General features: G+C 43.9%; 1 protein-coding gene across 1 annotated transcript in view; it reads left to right on the forward strand.

Annotated features, from left to right (window-relative positions):
• Nucleotides 1-1,972: 1,972 nt before the first annotated feature.
• NCOA2 (nuclear receptor coactivator 2) overlaps nt 1,973-25,398 on the forward strand; it is a 147,145-nt gene continuing 123,719 nt past the window's right edge. The window contains exon 1 of the mRNA XM_026035600.1: nt 1,973-2,098. The gene's annotated coding sequence lies outside the window, so the exon portion shown is untranslated. The remainder of the gene's footprint in view (nt 2,099-25,398) is intronic.

A 25,398-nucleotide genomic window follows, 5' to 3' on the forward strand; every position in this document is an offset into this window, starting at 1 on the left:
TTTTTTTTTTTTTTTTTTAAATGTGCATTGCTTCAGTGCAAAGATCCTGAATTTCTAATGAGGCTTCAGGATATTTTCTTGATACAGGTCGCTTGATACGCGTGTAATTGCGTAACAGTGAGATCATCTTTGGAACCATCTGCCCTTAGTGCCGAAGTCAGACGTTAAGGGAACCTGAAGACTACATGTATGCGATCAAAAAATAATTAGGCTTGTGCACTCTAGACGACAGGCTCTTCTAAATGCGTCTCAAAATTAAAAGTTTTTGCTTCCTTTTGGGCTGGACAGTAGTTTGTAAGAGTTGGTGCTGGTTGGTTGGTTCACATCCGATAGCTCTGAGGAGCAGAGTATCTCTACCACCACCACCACAGGTAACTGGAATGCAGATGTCTCTGCAGTTTCTGTGCTCTGCAGTGCCATGTAGAACGAGAGGAAAGATGTAAAATGGTTTGTAGCCAGAGAATTGGGCATTATTGAGGCCTTTGGGTTCAGTCGTTCACTTAAATTTTGTCATATTTACCTTTAAAAAGCTTCCTCTCCTCCTGCCAACCCTTTGGGGGATACAAGAGTGAACGGGTCGTGCTGAAGAATGTTAAATGTGATCTGTTCATTTACAGATCAAACCCACTGTTGATACTTTTTGTGCCTTTCGAGGCAGAGATTCCTCTCCCTCAGTGCTTGCTTGAGGCCTGTGTGCAAACTGTTGAGCACTGCCATGGAAATACCAGGTTGTTCTGATGGCTTGCGATGCGCAGAGTGGATTCTGCAGTTTTCATTTTGGTGTCCACTGCTCATCACTTTACTTCACTGGTAGCCTAGTTAATTAAAAGAGTAAACCTGGATATTATATGAATATATCAGAGGATACATCTGCCAGGGTATCTTACTTAAAAAGATCCTGTTAGTCGTGCTTTGAAGATCATGTTAGTAGCAACCAAATAGCGAGCGGCGACTCGGCTGGGGAGGAACCAGAGGTGACTTGAAGGGAGGTGCTGGATGGTGACGTGGAGGGGCCAGGCCCGGCCTGGAATGGGGAGGGGAAGACCTGGATGGAGAGCGGGGAGACCACGTTGCCCGTGCGCATAGTTTTTGTGAATCTGTGTCTTGAATGTGAATCTACAGCAAGGTGGTGTTTTGTGGGAATGAGGAGGTGCTCGTGCTCTGTGGAACTGGAGAACCCTTTCTGCCTTGCTAGGGGTGTATCGAATTGGGACAAGGTCTTCCATTTTCTCTCTGTTCTGGCTTTTTGCTTGTCTGTCAGAAGGAGAAGTTAGAAAACTCGCCTTTGGTGGTTTGCTCAGGCGCGTTTGCTATAAAGCCCTGTGTGGCCCACAGGCTAGAACCCGTGTGTCATGTTTATGTGGAGGCTTGTGCGGATGCTGCCCTCCAGTTCCTCTTCCCCAAAGACAAGTACTTGCTACAGATGCCTCGCACGGCCCCTTCTTGAATCCGAGTTCTGTGCTCCCCGTTTGCTTGCCCACTGCCCACTGTGCTTGCCCACTGTGTCCAAGTGTTGAAAGTGGAGCTCTACAGCAGGAACTGACTTCTGTGCCTACAACTTCTAATGATGGTTGAAAGATGTCTTATTAAAAAGAAGGGGAAAAAAAAAAAAAAAAGGCAGTTTCTCCCTTTTTGGAGATTTGAAACTAATGTGTTATAAGCCAAGCAAGCAAGCAGTCAACCAAAAAAGGAACCGACAGCTTTTGAAGAGAGTTCCCACAGACTGTGCCGTGAAAGTGAGGAGTTGGGCGCTGTAGATGAGTGGAAGCCTCTAGGCCGGTGTTGCTGTGCGAGTGCAGGAGGCAGCGGGCAGAGGGGAAGTTGGGCGCYTGGAGTGATTGTGCAACTGGGAACGGGTTGCAGTTATCTCGGGAAAAGCAGATACTGCGCTGCAGAGTTYATAAAGCTGCTTCGTTATGTTATGCTTAAAACTGGGATGTGCCAACTATCTGATCCTGAGCTTTTATATGTGYTTCTCTCCAAAGAAAGGCTAATTCTGGTCTCCCTTTTGTCCACAGCAGGCGTGAGATGCTCCCGAGCAGCGAAGCCCAGCGCACGCCCAGCCTGTAGGACCCCTTGCCCGCCTCGCGGGGGCTCGGTGAGTTAATCGGACACCACGACGTGCAACTGAACCGTGTCGCTGCTTTATCTCCTTCCCCAGAGAATGTGATGGGAGAAGCTTTAAACCGATYGCGTGGAAGCAGCGCAACAAACCTGGGCTTGGAGTAGTAGCTGGTAGTGCAGAGGGAGGGGACAGAACTTTCTGGAAGTTTCCAGAATGGTGGCCAGGCCGGGTGTGGAGGCAGAGACGGGAGCCGGAGTCAGCCTCAGTGCGGAGAAGAGCTGGAGGAGCTCGGCCTGTGGTGGCCTTTTCCTCAAGTTTCTCTGATAGCTTATGCTGCAGAATTGGTGTCTTTCAAAGGTGCTAATTATGGTCTGTCTTTCAGCAAAAGCTGTATGTGTACGAGTGTAAGGTTTTCCACCCAACTGCATGAATAAATTACTTAAATCAAGGCCCCACACAACAACATTGACGCCTTAAACTACTTGTTGCTCGCGAATTCCTGCCTGGTATCCATCAGGCAGTGCTGTGCCTGCAGACATCCTGCCTCAGGAAGGGTTAATGCCCCGGAGATATAGGAAAAGGGACCCCTGCAGATTGTTTAAATGCAGACTAATAATAGTTTAGTGGCGCAGTGGTGGAAGGTAGAGCATAACTGCTGTGTCTTTATTTTAGGTTTGTTTAATATAGCAGTGTACTTGCTCTGTATCCGTCTTTCACAAATAGGTGTTTGAGATTTTATGTGAGAACCTTTTCAGGATACTCATGAATAGATGTTGCCTTTTAACATGTAGAGTGACTTATTAAGGTCAGAAATATGTATTTTTGAGGCTTGCACGCTGAATATAGAGTTGGGGAATGAGCCAGCAAATAAAGTTCTTAGTTGTTTTAGGGCATAGTTGTTTACACAGTGTTGGCCGTTTATGGGTAAAATTATCTAAGTCCACATCAAGTATCGTTTCCTCTTTTGTTAATTAGATTGAGCAATTTTTGCAAAGCAACAGAACTTTCCTGCAAACTTACTGATTTTTCTAGCTCCAGCGAGTGAAAACAGAGATTAAGAAGCCTTTCTGTGTGTTCCAGTTTTGCCTTTGCATCGCTATTTTGATGAAATAGCTTTAGCAACAACTCCAGTGGTGGTTCTCTGACATTTTGTTCCTGCTAACTAAGGTTACAGTATTGGTTAAGTATCTGGTCATATACCAGAGGTGGTACATATGGTATATGATGTATATTAACTTGAAAATACTGTCCACATAGAAAAGAAATCTTACTACCTATTTACACTGTATATTATTTGGGCTGCATAAGGGTCCTAATGCGTACATGCAGGTTTTCTTGATAATAAGTTATTTTTATTATCCTTTAAGGGAAATAGTTACCCAAGAGTCATAGGAGAGMTCAGTAAAAGGGTAAGAACAGGAATACAGGAAATCTTGGTCCCTTGGAATCCTCAGGAGTTCTTCCATTAACTCGTGACCTCCTCGGATTTGAGCCCTGTTGCTCAGCATGCTCAGGTGCTCTCGTTCTCCAGCACTGTATCCGATAACGTTATTTTGGTTTACATTAACCAGTGTACAAATCTGAATTTTTGCTAGTGTTTGAACTTAAAGAGGTTATTAGCTGGAATTTCATTTAACTGTTTTTAAATCAATATAAAGGCATGTACAGGCTTGAGTCTTGGGACTGGTTAAACGGCATTTAGAATACCTGGAAGGGGATCAGAAATAGCTGGAGTGCTAGAACTCGTGGCTGCTTGCGTGGAAGCTCCGTAGCTGGGGCCTTCTGCGGTAGCTGCTCTGTGCTGTTGAGAAGGTGATCGCTGTAGAGCTTGTGGGAAGCTCACATTTTAGTTAAAAAGATAAAAACACCAACTTTTGTCTCCTATCAGAAAGTTTTCAGTGAGAATTTTTTTTTTCTTCCTTCTTTTTTCTTTCTTGTGTGAAATATTCTCCTTCACAAGGAATGTTTTTCAGAGAAAAAAAAAACATATAGATTAGAGAAATCTCAGTTCTGTCACCCTCCCTGATCTTGTGGGCCTGTTTCAGTTCAGCTTTGCACTGATTTCATTGGCATTTGTATCATAGTTAGTGTCAAATGTGTTGCTTGGAAAATATTTGTGCCTCTCTTTTTTAGGAGTTATAGTGCTCCTTACTGTTGTTTGCAGCAGTAGCAGATAAAAAGGGTTCTGACAGATGTCGGGTTTCTGAGTTGACTGTGCCCTCTTAATATATGTAAAAGGAATGTCAGAAAGTAACAGGTAATACTTGCCTTATTTTGAAGTAAGTTTTAACTGTCCTCCCCATTTAAAGCTTTGAGTGAAGAAGGAGTAGRCTCCAAGCATCAAATAGAGATAGAGGAAGGATGTTGCTTCTGTTAAAGTGTCAGGATGGAGCCTGGAGTTCAGCAGCAGGCCGAGAACACCTGAACTGGAATTGCCAGGGGAGTGATGATGGCTCTGAAATGTCAGAAATGAAACCTTGCTCTTGATCATAGGTATGGAGAATCTTTAGGTGACTGGCTCTTGCCATTTGAAGAGGAATCTGTAGGTTTGTATTTGTATTAAATTGATGGAGGGAACATGCTCACGTTCCTGCATGCACATATTCCTGCATTCAGTGTGGAAACCAGGGAGTTTTGCTTTGTTTTGCTTGAAATAGGGTCAGAATTCTCTGTGTTCACTCAGCCCTGTTCAGTAATGACATTTGTGAACGTGAATTGCCTATAAAGCTGCCTGCCTAAGTAGGTACTTGAGTACAGTGAATTTTATGCAGTCAGGGTAAAAARATGTTCCTGATCCACAGGTGAAGTTCCATGTGGGGGAAATGATAAGAACTTTCAGCAGAAATATTGAGAAATGAGCAGCTCTTAGGGTTTTTACAGGTATATTTCATAAGTTTGTTTCTGTTATCGAAAATGTCAGTTTGTGGAATTTTCTCTCATTTTGTGGAAAAAATGAAATTTGCACAAATGTAATACTGCCCATCCTTTAAAATTAATCAAAATAGTGTTATAGAGAGAAAGGTCATCATGCTTCCACCAGCAGAAATAATTTCTTAGTRATGAAAGCAGATCTAAAGAACTAGTTATTTTGAGGAAGCAACGTTCAGATTAGTCTTAAGAGCTGAATATACTACCCTTAAATACATAAAACTCATTAATTTCTGTGTATTGATTTAAATGGAATTCTTCATTAATTTGGTAGAAAGTTCACTGACAAAACTTAATTCCATATAAATCTAGGACTGTTGAAAACTTAATCATTCAACTGCTTGAAATTTTCCTGTACAAGTAACTGTATTTGGGAAGATTACTTTTCACATTTGAATTTGAGATAAAAAAAAATTATGAAATGCAATGGCAAACTTCATTTTATTCATATCTTAAATATTAGTTTTGACTAAGTAATGGATACTGGTAAGAGTTCTTCATTTCTTTCTTTTGAAAGCTACCTAAAAATGTGGGCAAAAGCAGAGTATATGCACATTTGCAGAAGGAATAGCTGTCATTATCATCTGTGGAAAATCAATATATATTTTAAATACAGATTGATGAGATTGTATCCCCAGTATTGGAACCTGGGAATTCTGGAAGGGTCAAGAACAGGACAGCTGAGCACTTGCATCATCAGGGAAGATGAGATGCATTTACTTGGGCCAATTTTCCTCTGGGCCTGCCTTTAGCCTCTGAATTGGGAAGAGTGAAATATTTACCCGTCTCAGCTCTTGACAGTAAATAGTGTTAATTAAATACAGGGCAAGAAAATGACACTGAATTTTGGATAAAGGCCTTTGGACTTTGCCTTGCCTTCCGGGAAATTGAATTCCACTAGTCTGTTTATTTGACAGCATTATAGTACAATAATTTGAGGTTCATGAGTATTTCTGTACATTAATGTGGGTGAATTTTTATAATACCACAATCCTGAGATGTTAAGCTCAGAAGACTTATGTGATCAGAATAGTAAGCGAGTCTACAGCTGGTTAGTATGGAGTGTGGTGCAGTGCGTTTCCATTTGATTAGTTTACATTAACTGGATTTGCAAAAAAAATAGTTTCTTTCAAAACAAACTTCAGTTATATAAAAATTCATATGAATGGTTTTAACCAAGTTACAGATGACTTAAAGGAGTTAAATGTTATAAAATGATTTAGAAATATCTCTAGAACTGTACGTATCTTGAGAAAATACATATTTCTAAAGAATTTYGGAAGGGAGGGGGGAAGTATTTGACTCTTTTCCCTCCCTAGAAAAGATAGCCATTTGTGACAGCCTTGTTATATACGCATACCAGATTTTTAGTGTGCGTGTTTAAAAAGTTGGTTTTCACAGATTTTCAGATTTTTGGCAAATCTTTTCCCATCCCTGAAGCTGCTTACAAAAATGTAATTTCATTAAGCGTATTTGGAGGAYGGGACTCACACTGCGTCTGTGTATGAATCGAGTTTCTTATTTGTATTTCTATTAAAAAGTAAGATGGTTTGCTGGCAAGAAACTCTCTTTACTGGTCCATGTGAAGTCTGTAATGGTGTCATTGGGGGACACCCCATGGGACATTGCTGCAAAGTAACTGTTTTTTCTTTCAAGTCTCCTGACAATTGTCTATGGTATTATGATAGAACAGCATAAGAGCTGAATGCCTGTAAGATTTAAATTTTCTYTTCTACCTAGAATTCTCCTGTATTTCAAACATATTATATATAAAAATGTGTATATAGCATAAATGCATATACAATATACCGTATTTATACCATATACATGTTTTATGCGTGCATGCACGCACATATATATGATTTTAGCTTGTTGAATTTATGATACACCTTCAAAATGCTCAAAGTATTAGAATTATTTTACAAAACAGTCATCTCACCCCAAGGAAAAAGGAGTACTTACGTATGYGGTATCTTTACAGTGAGTAAACACATCAGTAAAACTCTGTGTGCAGCTGTGTCTGGGACAGGTGAAAAATATATGTGAGCACTTCTGACATCCCTTTTTATGGTCCAGATCCTACCACTTCTTTCGAGTACTTCTATTTCTCCAGTCATCCAGAAACTGCTGCATTTCTACATATATGCCCAACGATGTATTCCAGAATGGCAGCAATAGACAGTCAGGGGATACTTAAGGTTAGCCAGCGGTTCCCCAGTAGATGTTGGGAATCCGCTCCTCCCTGAGGGGAGACTCCAGCAGCGTGGTGCGGAGTTAAGTGTCCCCACGCAGGGTGCCCTTCAGAGGGAATCCTGGCGCTCCCGGTTGGCTTTGGAACGTCCCTTCCTGCTCCGAGCTCCTGCTTCCTGGCAGCCCATGCCGAAGGGCTACTGCCTTTCAAAGAGCTGGGAGCCCGGAGCGCCGCTGGGTGKTGTTGTGCCAGTGGCATTTTAAATGGGATTGAAACGCGTATTTATTTTACCTCAGCTTCCAAGTCGGTCGCCAGTGCGGACCAGATTTCACTTGGGTTATTTTCTGCGGCCTCTCAGTTTTCAGTTGTGGGTTATTTATTTTTTTATTTATTTAGCCTGGCTTCTGTTTGCAAAATCTTGGCTAACTGTTTTTGTTGCTGAGCAGGCCTGTGCACAGCCTTTGCTGCCTGGGATTGCAGCGTTCTTCCCGAATGTGTCCTCCAGCAGCAGAGGACTTCTGCACAGCGCGTGAGTTTCACCCACAGCCACTGATACTGCAAACACTCCCCATCTGTGACCACGATTCTGCTCTTTCCTTCTTTGTGAGCCCCCTCCCTTGTCATCAGCGTAGTTCTCAGCTCCTCTTGAGCCCTGAAACGTGTGGGACGTCAGCACGTGGGAGCCTGTGGTGCCGCCTTCACGGGGCCTCTCTTGCAAGTACTTGACACCAATTCACAGAAGCTTCTTGTGGGTACTCCGGGTGCTGCCACCCCCAAGAAGGTAGCAGGCTGCTAAACCTGCTTCCAGTAACTGCGATTCACAGGGGTGCCTCCTACATGCTCTTCCTCTTACTTGCTTCATCACTCCTTTTCTGAGCTATTTCCTTCCGCCCCCAGCTTCCAGGAGAAGTGGGTTTGTGAGTCTCTGCTGATACGAGCTGATAACGTCTGAGCCSGTCTCTTCTCATCCGCCTTTGCCGCTGGCCAAAACCCCCTAGCAGCAGATAGAGGGGGGTGATGTTTTATGTCAGGAGAGCTTGATCCCTGCTTGTGGCACTTCATGGTAAGAGTTGGGTAGGTGTGTAGACAGACAGACATTCTCTATTTTTTATATATATATAAATATGTATATGTCTTTATATATAGATAGAGAAAAGGGGGGAGAGATTGATTACAAAAATGTAATCTCCCCATGGGGTCCCAGCTACAAGGAGCTCATCGTGTGGGACCTCCCCACCTCAGCCTGGGTTACTCCTGCCTAAGGACTTCCCGTGAAGGAGCTGACTGTCCTCCCTGCATCCAACTGTCCTCCCCACATCCATCAAGCACAGGCTTGCTTTTCCTGCTGATTTTAGATGCTGAATCCCCTCACGGAYGCTCTGAAGGCTTTGAGGCAGCTCACTTGATGTCAAAGTCGGGTAACCTGCCTGCAACATGGGCATTTTCACTAGTGCATTGAATATTTATGCGACTTGAAAGACTTTTAAATAACACTTTTTTTTTTTTTGCTGTTCAGTGACTGAAATGAAAAATCAATTATACGCACAGCTCTGTTCCTCATATCAGGGATTGAGATGGTCTGTAATTAAATGGAGACATTTGACTACAAAGATGTGATATAAATCAGTTTTACATGGCTGCCTGCTTATGCTGTCTTTTTCCCAAATGCTTACGTTAGGTCAATGTGTTTTGCTGTGTAAAACAAGGTTGAATCTTGCAAACCTGCAAAGATCCGTGGGAGACGTACTTAGGTCTGTCACTGCTAGAGAAAATGAGAAGTAAAAATGTGAACTGTGTCTAACACTCCTGGCTAAGTTAGAAAGGAGCCCTTAAAAAATAAGAGAAAAACTGAATATTTTGCATTATGGTGGAATGGCCAAGTGCTGCAACTTTTCGCAATGCTGACATGAGTTTTGGACCGTTCCCGCTGTTTTTATTTTGTGGAAGGGCGTTTGTGTAAGYGTAGTGGTAACTTCTTTGTAATGAGCTGTGTTCCCTTCGGTTTCGCTTGTGCAATGATTTCTACTAAAGTTACAGTGAATTTTCGAATTTCCTCGGAGGAGGAGGGACTTTTTAGAAAGACAAGATTCTGAGAAGGGGAACAGGCGAATTTCTTGAGCAAAGCCCGAGCTGGCTGCGGGGACGGAAAAGGGGAAAACATTGATGAAGTCCAGTACGGGGTGAGATTTCCTTTCACTCCTTGCGAATGTTTCTCACTTTCGTTGAACGTACAGAGAGCATCACATAGTGCTGTCTGGAGCTGATGCTGCTTGATAGGGAAGGCATTGGCAGTAGGCAGCTGTTCCTCTGTCTCATAGATGATGTCCATGGAGTAGAGCAGAAATAGGTTGAATCAATGCAACGTGGGCCTGTGAATGTGCATGAGAATGTTCCTTGTGGTTTAATAACAAAAAACATTTTTTTCCTCTGTATAAGGTTTTATGTTATATATATATAGCGTATAAATATGTAATTTTTATGTCTATATGCCACATGTACTTTTTACAATCACTTTGTTGTAAGCTTTTAGTTCTGGCGTGTGGCTTTGCTCAGGATATCGGATCCTGGTAGCTGTTTCTGGGCCACCCTGGCATATTCCTCTGCTGTGCTGAGCAGCCGGACAGGAATTCCTGTTCAGGCTGCCTGCCTGACAGCTCTGGAATTTAAAGAAAGCTTCGGTACTTTGGACAACTACCTTTTTTTCTTTTTTTTCCTCTTTTCTTTCCCCTTTAATCAACAAATAATTTGGGTAAGATGGCAGGAAGTATTTGGAGACCTTGAGGGCTTACGGAATTTTGCCTCTGAATGAACATTTGGATTCTGGGATGGAAATTTCCTGATGGTTATGCCAATAGGAAATAGGGCACRTGGATAACAACGTGGATGGAGCTATTCTTGAGGCATGTGCTAGAGAGCCAGGAACTTAGTTTTCCATACCTGGTTTGCCACRTGTTTTAAACAAGTCACTCAAGCAGTGTGCTCCTTAGCTCTAGAACAGGCTCAGCCTTAGCTCCACTCTCTGGTGTCTGATTCCTTGATGTTTTGGGGTAATTTAGGGAAGAAAGGGGAAAAAAACCCAAAAAACCACCACTTCAATTTTTCAAACAAACAAATCACTTTTAAATTCCCAGATATTAATAATATGGCAGGTTTCTGTCTGTGTTGGTGATACAATAATGAAATTGTAAGAACTGCTAGAGGAACCATTCAGGTTCAAATGTTAGAGCAATGGACTTTATATTAATGAGATTTTATTATTTTCTTAAACCTGTTTATTAACTTTATCTTTTTTCTCTTTTTGTTTTTGCTTGTGCATATTATGAGATAAAATATCAGATGTTSATATGTGTTTTTTTCCTAACTCACTGTGAAAAATGAAGTTACTTTGTGAAGGGTCATTTTACAGAGTTACTCTTTAAAATTCCCATTTACCTCTTCAGTAATGGATGTCAAGTGTTAGCTCTGCCTCCTCTACTTGATTTGCTGCCTGGTTAACCTTCAGGAAAATGAGATGTCTTTAAAGCACGAGAGGTGCTCCCTGTCTCCTTAACACGGAGCCACGGGGGAGAAGTTGTTGTTGTTCTTCTCAGTTAAGGCTGTCACCTGATGACTAAGGAGTGACAGGAACGGGGCCTRTTTTTTTAGGATGTACCATGAGGTTGAAAGCTGCCCTTGTGTAATGGGGAGTAAAAGAAGAAGAAAAAAAAATGTTCCACTGCAAATCAATATAATGGAGAGATAAGTGGAAATACATTACTCAGAGCAGAGAGGGAAGGGGTTGGGGTTTCGGTGTTTGTTTTGTGTCCTCGCTGCCGTTTATATATGGGCAATTTTGTTTGTTTGGTTACCAGTTTCTTCCATTTCTTCCATTTGCATAGATGTTTATTCCTCAATGAGGAGAATCTTTTTTTTTTTTTTTTCTTTTCCATAATGAATTGATTGTTCCCTACTCGAGCTGTAGACGGGCTAAAACACTGCAGGTTTACATATGGAGTCTGGATCCTGACGAAACCTTTCCAGGTAATTTGCTGAGTATTAAAGTAAAATACTCAATGTTTTATACTCAGTGTCATGCATAAAATACAAGGGATATTTGGAAAAAGAAGARAAGGAGAGAGTAACAGTTAATAATTCATTCATGCTATAATTTTAGCTTCTGCTCTGTTTTATATTGGGTATTTGGTGCATATTGCTGTTAGATTTTTTTTTTCAGCTGCAGATCATCTTGAAAAGCCATATAACATAGCTGTACTTTAGYGGGTTACATATTTCTTTACCGTKCAAATTAAATTGAATTTTTAAACATCATGGTTTGTGATGTCATAAGGTATAAATTAATACAATGAAAAGCTTAATGTTATAAATCATTTTAACTGCACTTAGTGTCTCTTCAGGATTATTGAGTGGAGACAAGCTGTGCAGTGTGCACTGCATACATTAAGAAATATCATAAGCCTTTTTTGACAGAAGTWTTGAAATGAGTTATGGGCTCCTGAGCCACAGCCCTGCTCTGAGCTTTGCCCGTCGTGCAGAATTTCCCTTCTCTGCTGGATCACGCGCTGCGTGGCTTTATTTCAGATACCATTTCTGATTTGAGTAACTCTGGCTAATGTAATTGAACACGACTTGCTTACTGGTACTTCTGAGATTTCTTTTTTTATAGGCAAACTATTGATTCTGATACGGTTCAGCTTCTGTGTTTGTAGCAGTATGTTGTGGCGTGATGCTGAAGTTGGCAGTAGCTTTGACCAGGACTTGTGATTTTGAGGGGAAATACTGAGTTAAAGAACGTAGTCCCAGTTTTATGACCCTTTAGGGGAGGGAACTTTATTAGGATATGAAAGTTCTCCTGTGCTTTCTAGGAGCTGACATCTTAGAGAGATGTCAGTAGCAATATTGCTGTTGACACGTGCAATAAGGAGTAAAAAATCGGAGATCCGCACATCTAGTTTAAAACACTCCCATCAAAGGCTTGTTTTCAATTTGAGTAGTTAAAAGGCAAGAGAAAGGCGAAGAAAAGCCCTCCTTGGCTGTGCAGAGGCTGCATGTGCTGGGGTGTTTGCTGCTGCTGCTGCGGGGCCACGGCTTCTATTTGAAGAATTGCTAGTATGCAGGAGCCGGCCGGCTCGGCCGCTTGGGCCTGGCTGCCTCCCCGCTGATAGGAGAGGTGCTGCAGTCACCCATTTGTTAGGCACCAAAAATAGCGTGGCTGGAGTACGGAGAGCACAGCCGGGCGGCACTGGGAAAGGGGAATCTGGGAGACAGGGCAGGAGGCCGGAGCGCTGGGGCTGGGAATGTTCAAGCAAGCGCTGCGGGTGGCGGGAGGGCCGCAGCCCCACRGATCAGCCGCCCCCCGCAGCCCCACGGATCAGCCGCCCGGCGCAGCCCCACGGATCGAGCAGTGTGTCCCGAGGGCGTTAACTGGAGCCCGCCGGGGCTCACGTTGCACAGGTCTCAGCCCTGCTCAGAGCGCGCTCTTTGCTTCTCACCTAGAGCCGAAATTTAAGCCAAGGACCTTCTCCACCTCCAAACATAGAGGATGGAATCCGTACAGACCATTTCCAGGCAAAACCATCAAATACTGGGTAAACTCGAGTGGCAGMGTGCCAGGCAGGGACGTCGTGAAATCTCGTGCGTTGCAGTTGTGAAATACTTAGAAGTGCTCAGCTCAAGGCGGCTACCGAGTGTGAAGAAGAGTGATTTTATCCCTGCTAGATGAAGTTGCTCTTGCTTTGTCTTTTGCTTAACCCTGTTGTGACCCTTTACAAGGTGCAAGGTGGTTCGGTCTCCTCTATCAGCTGAGCTCTGAAGCTTTTCTGAATATAGGCTTGATAGTTGTGCCAAATTTTTATATATATATATATATATATATATATATGTATATATGACTACAAATCATCAGACTTTTTGATAGAATTTTTACTTGGCTCAAAGTGTAGTTTCAAATGAAAAATAGCACATAATTTACACAGACTGTTTCATGTGATGACATTTTACCTTTATTAGCTGCTGCTGTATTTTTTTTTTTTTAAATAGTGGATTGGTAGTTTAGGCTGTATTTCGGGTATGCCTTCGGTCTTGTATTTGCATGTACAGCACCAYTAAGAACACAGGAAGCAATGTAGTGGTTTTTAATATTTTTTTTTTTCTCCAAGATTGCTTTTAGCATGCAGAGAAGAATCAAGAATGTCTTCAGTGCTGTGTGGAATTTGAGTTTTCATGCTAGCCTCTTGGATTTGAATTTGAGGAGTTTGGATTCTCGTTTGATAGGTAATCCATAGGGTAGCTTCTCTTCGTGATAACGTGATTTCCATGTGATGGCTACAGCAAATACCTTCCTGGGAAACTAGTGATAAGAACACGATTGATGTATTTTTAGTTTTCTTTTAATACAATTAAACATCGAAAGTGGGCAGAGGCATCGTGATGTGATGGACCACCTTTCCCTGGAATACTAGGAAATAGTCTGCGTGCTGCTTTTCTGGAACGCTCACTAAGCTGCGCTTAGCTGGGGTCTCTCTCTTGTTCCAGACAGTTAGGGTAGCAGCCTGAGGACATGTTCAGGATCGGTTGGACACCCGGACCATGTTTCTTCCCGAGAAGTGTTCAATCCTCTGTGCTCGTTGCTCTGTGAGAAGTAAGTGTGTATCAATGTGTCTTGCAAGGTGGGGAAGTGTGCTTGCTTCTTAAAGGCTGAAGAAAGTCAGTGGCAGAAACCCGAGGTAGGAACTTGAACTGAGCGTCCTTCAGATTTCGATGAGAAAATCGGGAGGGCAGCAGCTCCTTGCAAACGCGGTCGCCCAATTTGCAGTAATTGGTGATAGTTTAATCAGCTCGTGATGTGTAGAAGCAGGCTGCACTGCGGGGCGCCAGCGGCGTCTGTGGCAATAAGCTCTGTTCTAGTGAACTTTTTGCCTTTAGACCTGTGCTCTGTTGGTATTAGCTTTACAGGCAGAATAAATGAACAAGAAAAATAACGCTCTGGCAGCAGCCAAGGCGAGCGCTTCATAAGGTGCGTGAGAAAAGCAACCTTTATTTCCCTCTCTTCCCCCCTCCCTTGCTTCTTTGCCCTCACAGTCTCTGCTTTCTGGTCGTGTCCTGCTACGATAATACAGTAAATGTCTAAACCCTAGCAAGTAAGGCTGTCACATTGATGTTTAACTGACTTTGAAACAGTGCAGCTGGAAAGGGGAAATGAATTCTGTTCTCTGTCAAAGCCTGTAAAAGAGTGTTTGTTTTAGCAGCTACTGAAGATGGAAGTGTTTATTCCATGACTATGCTGGTTGTCAAAGCTGGACATATTTTCCTGTGTTAATAATATTTGGAATTTTTCATTAGTTATCGTTTCCTGTTGATTTCTTAAAGGTTTTGGAGATTCAGATCACTGCATCAGTCTTTTCAGGTCTTCTTTTAGCATAAAATTAGAAGTTGTGGAATTCCGCCTACATGGATGTTTGCAYGTGCATGAAATTTTAAAAGCAGTTACAAATGTCTGATGCCTTTCAAGCCAAAAAGCCAATGACTTTCCATGCAGGAGGCAAAGGGGCAACTCTTCCAGTTTGCCAGGCGGTAGGAGAATGTGCTTGACACGTGATTGCAACAATCTTGTTTTATATGACTTCCATCGCAGACTTTGGCTCCAATATATAGAATTCCCCCTTGATGTTAAGGCTGACCAGTGTCTGGATACTAGATCTTACTGAAATTTATGGTGTTTTGTATAGCATATTTTGAAGGTATCCGTGGAATCCGTGTAGCAAGTCTTTGCCTTTGAGCATGAGGGAAGCCTACCTGAAGTGGGGCACCTGGTCGTTACAGCAGGGAAACATATTCAAGTAACAGGGCTGGAGGATTTTTTGTTTGTTTTTGCTTTTTTTAGGATAGATCGCGTGGAGCTGGAACTTAATAAAGATTAAGGGCAGTTGGAAGCAGCAACTAAATACTGCTGAGCTGTGGGGCAGGCACAGTCTGTTAGGCAGGAGGCTGCTGGTGTCGCTCGCAGTTGCTCTGTGCATCTTAGGGATGGGGGAAGAAGGCAAAATCCTGCTTCCCTGCTTGCGAGGAGGCTTGTTTCCAGAGCTGACGCTCTCCAGCCTTTTCACAGGGTGTTTGGGAGCCGAAGCGCCTTCCCCAGCTCCGCTTTGATCCGCGCAAGGCAGCCGGGCGGGCGGGCGCCAGGCTCCGGGCTGGGTGCGTGCTAACGCGCCGTCCCTCGTCCCTCGCCGCCGCCTTCCCGGAGGAAATGAGACTCATGTGACCGCTGTCGGCGAGAGGCGCCGCGGCGCCGGCCCCGCGCGCGGCCCGGGCCCCCTTCCTTCCTCAGCCCCGGGAGGGCTCGGGGCCGGCGGCGCCCGGGCGAGGGCTCCGGTGCCGCTGCCGCCTGCAGCGCTCGCGGGCGCCGGGCGCGGGGCCGGCGGCGCGGCCGCCACGCGTGAGGAGGCGGCGGCCGAGGACACTCGCGCGCGGAGGAGCTGCTCGCTGGACACGAACCAGGTAACGGCTCCCGCTGCGCGGTGTCCCGGTGTTCCTCCTGCAGCCGTCATCCCTGCACCTGGCAATGGAAGTGTGCGGTTCCCGGGCAAGGGCACGAACGCTCTGCACGCCTTGGGGGAAGGGTAGTTGGATGTGTTGGTTACAAGGGCTCCTCTCTTCCTGCTAACGCTAATGCTGCTAGTTGCAGCTTCACTTTCCATCGGCGGGCCAGCCCTAACAGCGCCTTTCACTGTCCATCCGCACGTGTTGGGAGTCTCCGTTGTTTTCCACGGTAAGGCTTTGGAAGGCCATGGGCCACACAGGCCGCCTCCGTCCTTGCCTGGCTCCCTCACGGAGGTGCCGGTGGTCGCTGCTGTTTGTATCTGCTGCGAATAATCCGTCTGGTTAAGTATCCTGACAGTCCTTGATGTTGTGCAGAAGATGACTGAATGGCGGAGAAACCTCATCGAGCTGCTGCTCACATGAAAAGCCGCTTTTTAGCAGTTTTGGGTGATTAAAAAAAAGAAGTTGGTGGACAAAAGCRAAGAGGATATGTGTGTTTTATTGTGAGTGGTCATAGGCGAGCAACAGGGAGTTCTCATAGTGTTTACACTCAGTTCAGATGAATGAAAGCAGAAAGATTTATGTAGTTAGACTATCTTATGAGTATTACTTAAAAAGTTGAGGCGAAAATAATGGGATTAAGCAAGGCTTGCTGGCAGGGAGAAGATGCTCCTTGCTCAGGGCTCAAGCCCTGCATGAAGTTGGCCAGCCCTCCTGGAGGGAGAACCTGAGAAACAGGGTGTCTTGCTGCTTGCCCCATGCTGCAGTTCTCCAGCACGATTACAAGCCAGCTTTAACGTGAGCTCATCTAGTTCTTGGTTTTGATAGTTGCATGGCTTTGCTTCAGTGTGTCTTGCAAAGTGGCACTTTATTTATTTTTAAATCATGTTTTTCTCCTAATAAGCCCCTTGCTTAAGCCCCCAGGTGGGTGCTGCAATGAGGTTGTCATGTCTGTGCACACCACAGTACCTCTGCTAGCCAATATTCTTACCACTTTGTGCCTATTTTCTCTCCCTGTCTTCTCTTGCTGCCTCGTTACAGAAGCAGGGGAAGAAATTTCAGCTAAACATTTTCTTACGTCATAACAGCAAGGCGGGATTATTCTGACCGAGGAAGCAGGCGACGCCGACGGAAATGAACGTGCCTTGTAGCAAAGACTTTGCTCGTGCACYGTGCTCAGCCTTGGGCTGAAACAGCAGCACGTGCCAGCTCCGTGAGGGAGGGCAAGCCCCGTTCAGCTTCCTGGCTGCAGCTGCAAAAACTTCAGGTGTGGTTTTTAGGGAATGGTTATTTAAAAGTAGTGTGTTTTCGTTGCAGTGTGAGTGAGGATACCTTTAACAGGAAAGTAGGCTGCAGTTTTTATGACTAACTTATTACTGGTGCTCCCTTGGTTTCCAGGAGACGGTGACTCTCATGCTGTGCACAGTCTTGAGCTGTGGGGCATCATCGCAGTCACGTTTCTGTCCAGTGCTATTACTGCTCAGGAACTATTTAACATGAAAGTGYATTAAATTCAAAACCTGTGTTGGTTTCGTTTTCTCTCTAACTCCTTATTACGGTCCTGGTCTGTAGCAGTACCACATGCTGAGGTTGGTTTTTTTTTTATTTTTTATTTTTTATTTTATTTTTTATTTTTTTATTTTTTTTTATTTTTTTTCTGCTTTATATGTACAGGCATAAAGTATAATTGGAATCTGTGTTTTTCAAAAAGATTTTTTTAAAAAAGTCTAAGAAAGGCTTTTTATCGGTGAGGTGTGGCTAAAGTTTGACTCTAGAAAAACATACCAAAATAATTCACCTTCTGGGTGAAAATGAAGAAAATAATTGTTAGGAAAAATGTTATTTTTTCCTCTTAAAGCCTTTTTTGAGAGGTATATTGAGGGTAAATACATAATGGATGGCATTTTTCAGCCCCCTTATTTGCTGAGTAGGAGCAGTGTTTGCCTATAGTAACTATATGAAGGGTTACAGATATGATCGCTCGGAGCTCTGCCTCCCAAATGAAACTCTTCACAGCACCAGGTCTCCCCTCCGTGAGTCAGAAGCATTGATCTTCAGTGTTTTTATAAAGCTCTGTTCAGTAAGTTTGGTTGCAATGAGATATTTTTCTTAGAGTTGTAGGTATTTTATGATGAGTCTTTAAAATTCTGGGAGTGTTGCTGTCAATGTGCCTTTTACCATCACATGTTGCCGTGATTTGACAGTTGACAAAACAAGCATGCAAGGTCTGACACTTGTGCCTGATGTCTTTCAGTATATATTTTGATAGCCATAATTATTCATATATATGCTTATGTATATGATATATATATTCATACATATAATTGGCAATTTCAATATTTTTGCTGATGCTTCATTATCTTATTTTTTATAGTGCAGATTTATGTGTACGTATGTGTTAGCTGATTAAAACTCTGCCACAAAAGGTACTTGTAATTTTCTGTTGTGCAGTTAAAAACAAAAGAAGAGCTTGCTTAAAAGATGTCCTAAAAAAGTTTGCCCATCCTTTAGCCTTCAGGAAGTTGAGTTGAAGGGTAATTCTGGTAGAGGAACTTTTGGCCACTTCAGGAGCTGATGCTGTGTTTTTCCTTCTGCTGACTTGCCATGTGGTGCCCCTTCAGGAATGTCTCTTTGCTCCTTCCACAAGGAACACACAGAAGCCTCACGTCCATGATTAAGTAATTAAAATTGTGATGGAGACTTGCGTAGCTTCTGAGAACTTGTGTTGTTTTACAGTGGTCACTAGGTGCTTCAGAGACAAATAAAGTGACGCCAGAGCCCGACTTCCCTCCCTGCTCCTTTTGCCGCTGGGTTCCCTCACGTGCGTGGGAAGCGTCTCCCAAGGAGCAGCTGGATGTGAGGGAGCTCATGGATCACCGCAGCCCTGCGTGCACCTCTGCCACCAGCCCCTTCTCATGAGGGGGTTTTCGGAAATAGGAGAGAAGGGCGAGATAAATGGTTTGAGCCTTTAACCTATGTCAGGAGTTAAATGGGGTAGGGCTAAGCCAGGACTCTGTTCTCTGTTTCTTTCAAAATCAGCGAGACACCTGATAGGACCTTGTTGTATAGGAGGATGTGATAAAGTTTTCACAGAACGTATGGATGAAAGAGAGATTCTGGAATGACAAATAGCCAGTGTGATGGTTTTCTCCAGTGTCGACAGGGACTTGAGCTGTGAAATTCAAAAAGTGCTGACTTGCCAGATCCGAGTCAGGGTCTGAAAGGTCTGTAACGAGCAGTGGGGCTAGTGAGTGGGTTATCTTGGAGTGACGCCCTCTTTGACGCTCAAACGTTCATGTTGAATCTTGTCTTACATTTTCTTTTACAACTGGACCGTTCTTGCAAAGGCACTGGCTTTGATGGCGCTTTTGACCAGCGCCAGGTGTTAGAAAATGTGTGTCCTGTAAGTCGAGGATGGAAAGTGRTGGAGCTGCAGAGGTGTGTTGTGCTTTGCCCTCTCCTCTCTGCACTGTGGTGTGAGAGGGAGCGCAGCGGAGCGGGAGCCGGCCGCTGCCCATCCTGCCCGGGCTCTTCAGGCTTCTCCCACATGTGATTCGGATTCTGGAGACAGTGAAATGGCAGGGAAAAAGAGCGSTGCTTACAGCAATAAGCTGGTGTGGGAATCCAGTGAAGCCTTCTCAGCATGATGGAACAAAATTTCATGGGTATTTTTAAGACAATAAATATAATTGTTGACTCATTTATGTATTTCCTTCTGCATGATGTCCCACCCACACACACAAACTTGTTTTGCTCTACTGTACTTCACAAGGCTCTCTGCGTTGGGGTGAAATACAGTTGCTGTAATCCTGGCCTGCCTTCTCTCAACCTCTCCCTTAAGAGKTTTTAAGTAATGGTTGGAAATGCTAACGCTTCTCTTTCTCCAAAATATCTTTCCCTGTCTTCCAGATGAGGACCACGTAGACTGCTCTTTGTGAAGCTTTTCATGCATTTAGGAAGCCAGCAAGAGTGTCCTCGTTCTTTGCTTTTTCCTTGGGCAATAAAATGCACATTAAATACATAGGCCATAGTTTCTGYCGGCATTTCCAACTTGGTAGCCGTATGCACCTACATTTTAATGTGCAGGGCTTTAGCTGTATGCAAAGCCTTTCCTCGCCTGCCTTTACCAAAGGCACATTTGGAGTTCATTTTCCTATAACACAGAGATGATTTAAAAGATATTTACTCATGTGAAAGGGCAAAAATATGAGAAACTTGAACTGCAGAAGGGCTTTAAAAGCTTGCCACTTCAGATACTTGTTTATTCTCCTACTCAGATGACAAATGTTTTTGGCAAAGAAATCATTATGGCTTGTTAGGAAATATCTGCATTTGTGTATTTGACTGCAAATATAATTATGGGTATTTATACCACCCTTGAAGAACATACTGTATTTTAACACTAAAATCCCAAAGAACTTTTGAATTTCCACTATAATAATTTATATCAGTAGTAATTATTTATGTAATTTATATCACTAGTAGCCATGAAATTCTAAATGAGGTGTACTCTTAGTTTTCATGTACAAGTATGTTCTAAGGTTTCTGGAGCCCAAACTTACTCCTGTAAATCAAAAGGTAAAATGGTGACTTCAAGAGTTGAAAATTTCTTTTTTTGGTGCTTTGTTTTAATGCCGACAACATGTATTTGTTGAAACGTGATTACGTGGATTAAGTGTTTATATACTTCCCCTGTATCTCCAGATTTGGTTAATTGTATCACCARAGGGCTGGACTTGTAGCTTGTTGGAGGAAGTAAGTAAAGAAGTAAATAGTGCAATTCTTCCTTTCTACCACCCTGGCTCTTTGGGTTGGCCTTCAGACCCGCTTCCCAGTCCGTAAAATAGCAGTTGGCCACGTGTGCTGTGCAGGAGCACTGCRGGGTCTCTCAGCAGGCATCGTCTCCCTTTGTTTATATGTGTACATACTGGAAAGTAAAGGAGAAATAGGTAAAAGCAATGAGAAATTATCACCAGTCTCCACCAGTGGAAAGCAAACAAAGCATCTGCCTTTGGTAAGGCAAAGCAGAAGACACGTTTCCCAGGTCCCATTTTATGAAACTTGCRTTATACTTATTTAAATGAAGGTCTTTGCCCTTCAAATGCTCCAAATAGGGAGGACACTTGGGGGCTACGTGCCGGCTCTTTGTTCTAGCGCCGGTTTTGCTACTTGCCATTAACACCAACAGTTTTTGCCACGGAGAATATACCGTCGGCAGCAGAAGATTCGGAGCTCTATCCCGCTGTCCGGAGACGCTGCTGGTCTGAATTAGTGGGAATTCTTGGGAGGGAAACATTCCAGGCCGCAAGCGCGGTGCCGACTGGCAGCGCCGCCCTCGGCTGCCTTTCATTTGCCTTGCTCAACTCCGCATTGTGTCCGTATTTGCTCCGAAAAGTTCTGCCCAGAGAGTGATGGTTGTCATCCAGCAAAGAGGCGGCAGAGCTTTGGTTGCAAAGCCAGCTTGGAGGGGGCTGTCCGAATAAAGAGCAGGGCCCGGGCAAGCACTTGGCTCTGCCTTTAGCCTTGTTGGAAATTAGCTTTGGGGTAGATTGTTGTCCTTGTGCTATTGTTCTTTGCCTCTGGAGTTTGAGGAGACTCCCATACTATGAGGGTCTGAACTGTATGGAAACGGATTACTCTTGAGTCCATTTATTTAATGAGAGAAAAAAAAAGAAAACAACAACAACAAAAAAAMCCCGAATCCAACATTTTCTGGCTGCCTGGAGTAGTTATGTTGCTTTAGCCAACCATTTGTGCGTGATGCTGCCAATTTCATATGATCCGTAGTGGAGGTAGGTTTAAGATCCAAGGACACTTGTAAAGCGCTTGAGCACGTGTGTGTTCAAAGACACGAGCTCCTCAAACTCCTCTGATTTTTATGTTGACCTTTCCAAGCTCCTAAAGTGTGTTTTGGTTGAGCTCCTTGGTGCCGTGGTGCGCAGAAGCCTTGCACAGGTTGTGCTCTGCCTCGTTCTTCAGCTGCTTTTCTCTTTTAGCTTCACTGGTAGGAAATACAAGAGTCAGATTTCAAATGTACAGCGTGTTGGAACTGGTTTTACTGCATCTCCTCTCCTTCCAACTTGCCTTGTTTGGGTACATGCAGATTTTAGAAATACCTACCTTCTTTTGATGAGCAGAGCGCTTAATTTTTTTGCAGGGCATGAAAGGGATCTACCTGCGTAAATCAAACTTCTGTCCTCAGCTTAAGCTGTGGTTATCACATATTCTTATATTTCTAGTATAGATGGGGCCTGCTTGCTTGGATTAAACCTCGGCCAGGAGCCAGCAGCAGTGAGAGGAAGGACCTCAGCGGCACCGGGTAGGACTCACACCGATGGGGCGGCTCGCGCTTGCTGCCCGCTGCCAGAAGCATTGAGAACTACCCCGCTCTCTTTAGCATGGACATTACGTTCAAGGCTACAGCACCTTCTTTTTTTCCCCCCCTTTTTTCTTCTTTTTTTTTCCCCTCTATTTTTTCTCTCTTTTTGTTTCTCTTTTGAGAGCTCTTCCGATTTGGGCTAGTGCTGGGTCTGGGGGGCAGTACGAGCACCTTGCGTTTGTCTCACCAAGCTGAAGGTTGGTTGGTCTATCTTGCTTGTTTTTATTTTATTTATTTATTATTTATTTTCTTAGTGCACTTGTAGAAAACTTCAGTGAAATAGGGATTCTGCAGTAGAGATTATGGGATACTCCCTTTTTAAGCGTGTTTATGCTTTTTAACCCTTTTAGTGGGAATTAGATATGATTATAAACTGTGCGTGTGACTTTTTCTGATGCAGTGATGTTTGTTTCTGAATGTTGGCATTTTGAGTGGATAGAACTGCTGTAAAGATGCATTTTTTTGAAAACAGTAGACGTTTTGTGTTCCTGAAATATTATACTATGTCTAGAATTTATCCTGTCTATATATACTATATAGTATGTCCGTATGTGCTGTAGTATATATTATACTGTGTCTAGAAAACAAAAAAAAACAAAAATCAGGTCAATGAAGACTTTTCATTACTGCTGAGATTAACATTCTTCCAAAACTAGAACAAATAATGAATTCTGTGGGCTCCTTTAGTATATATTCAGAATCTTTGTAGCCCTCGTTTTCATAAAGTACTGGGTGATTTTTGAGGTCCGAATGACTGCARGGAGAAATGTTTTTTAGTTGTGTGAACATGTTGTTTGTTTGAAAACTCTCATTAACTCTTCTAAGCTAACCCAAAGAAGAAATCAATCCGATACTATTCTGCAGCTTCCAAATCAGCTCTTAATGGGACTCGGATATGTTTAGGGCTGTGGTTTCAGAGGGGCTAGGAAAACTCAATGAAATCAGGGCATCGCTTGAACAGCAGCTAAGCTGGAGTCGTTGCTCCAATCGTCCAGCTTTGTAATGTCCCTGTCGTGGTTCCTGATTTGGCCTGGGGGCTTGTTATTTATTTTGGCTTAGTGATTTATGCTTTCTCTTTTGTTTTTTTTTTTTTTTTTTTTCTTGGAAGAAAGGAGCGGAAGGCTCTTTAACCTGTTAGAAACAGGCTAGAGAAATGCTTGTTTCTTTAGAAAAGAAAGTGTCATGTTGCAACTTTGTCCCCCTCTGCTGCAGGCTGGGGGCTCCTAAGGCTGGATGCAGCAGTGACTTGTCACCYGAGCAGCTTCCGTGCCCGGCTTGGGTCGTACCCAGCTCGCCCGAGCACCTTGCACCGCTTCTGTGACAGAGCGTGTGCCTTGCTAAATGCCATTAATGCTTCATACAAGCAAGCGGAACATCTGTCTGCAGCAGGATTAAAGTTAAGAGTAGCTGGACGCTAATTGCGTGCTTGGGTCCCTGGATCATGTTACTTGTGGAAAGATATTGATCTTTAGCATATTTAGCAATCTTTGCCAGTCCCCTGTGTACGTTCCAGAAATTGTCACACACTCAATCTGTTTCCTTGGAAAAGTGCTCACTTTCCAAGAGGTTCCGTGTTCCCTGATTTGGGCCTTTTCCGAGGGTTATGAAGCATGATTCAAAGTTTTGCAGGAATGCTCGGCCTGTAATCTGTGTTGTCTAACTTGTAAAGTATGTGGTATTAGCATTCAAATGCATAAGGCAAACCGAAACGCTTCCAGCTGTGTTTGAAGTGCAGCTTTGCACGGACACTTGTTGCAGGAACTGAGATTGGCTGGATTTGCCAAACACCTGAGAGAGTCAGCACGCTGCCCTACACACTTGCTTACTTACAGTGTAGTTCAGTACAAGTGTGACACTTCCTTGAGAACAGCACTGCCTGGAAGAGGATTTGAAATGATCTCTCTTGGTCCTTTTTAACCAAATGCTAGTACCGAAAGGGAGATATTGCCAGCATGCCTTTCATCACAGCGCGGAATGGGGAGCTCTTTTTCTGCCCTTTCCTGCCCTTTCCTGATTTCCTGACCTCTGGGGTGATCCTGGGAGTGGAAGGCTGGGATGTGCTCGCAGGAGGTGCCGTGGGAAGCGGGAGCAAGTAGGCCCATCTGTGTGGCTGGGACACCTGTGTCCAYGTCCCCTTCCACGGGACTTTGCACCCCAGGGACTCCAGCTCCCGGCCCAGGGTGTTTGTCCRGAAAAACACTTTGACCGGCCGGGAAGAGGCTGCCGCTCCGGGCAGAAAGTAAGCGTTTAATCTTAGATCAACGCCAAGCTCTGAGAGGCGCCAGGGCAAATACGCCCTTGGTTCTGTTTCGGACTAGGCCCTGCAAGGATTTGCCTCCTTTTTTGATAACACTAGTTGGTCCTGTTGGCCCCAGAGGGGGCCGGGAGCAGCCGTGTTTTGGGAGTGCCGTGGCTTTGTAACTGATAATGAAGTTATGAAGAGCAAGAAGCTTTGCTTAAAATAAAACCAAGGAAGGAAAATTGCATTTTCGTGGCACACTGTGAGGGAATTTGCCTGATTTTGGACAAAACCCAATCTGGAAGGCTCACAGCCGCGTGTTGCCAGTGCATGTGTGTGTTGGCAAAGGGCACACTGGCTGTTTTATGGGATGGACAGAGTGGAAAGTAAACTCCGCAGGTAGCGGGAAGACGAGGAGCTCGGCTCTGGGATGGTAAGTTCTTGCCAAGGGCAGCTACTGGAGGCCGTGGCAGGTTTAAGAGCAGTGGTAATAGTGACTTGCTACCACGCTGCAATCCGCCGTGCTTGCCCGCACGTGGCCGAGGTGACAGTGACACAAAGTCTGAGTCTAGAACTGCAGCAAGCAGTTCAGCATGGAAATATAAATACTGTATAGAACATTGTATCCTAAACAATTATTTGAACAGAACTTTTTCTGAGAGATGTTCGAAATACATCATTTATTTGGCTCAGAAAWCTAATTAATGAGAGAGCCTTTGAAAGGCTCCGAGAATTTACAATTGTTTTTCAGATGAGAGRAAGGATTTGAGAGAAGAGCAAAGGCTGCAGAATATGAGCAGAACAAGCGATCCAGACTGAAAATGTTACAGGGAAAATAGCCCCAGAGTGACCAGTTGGCCAAGATACTTTGGATGYGTGTGCAAACACTGTTGAATAGATTCTAGTTTTGAGGTGGGTGCTGTTGCTGTGGGACTCTCTGTGGGCACTGAATGGGTGTGAGAGATGTCGGTAACTGCACTTACCTAGATGACCAAACAGAATAATTTCAGTTTTATTCTTGTAAATAGCAAAGTGGAGTTTTTAAAATGAAAGGTAAAGTT

This window comes from Nothoprocta perdicaria, unplaced genomic scaffold, assembly GCF_003342845.1.
Source record: "Nothoprocta perdicaria isolate Ctin4 unplaced genomic scaffold, notPer1 scaffold_162, whole genome shotgun sequence".
Taxonomy (NCBI): Eukaryota; Metazoa; Chordata; class Aves; order Tinamiformes; family Tinamidae; genus Nothoprocta; species Nothoprocta perdicaria.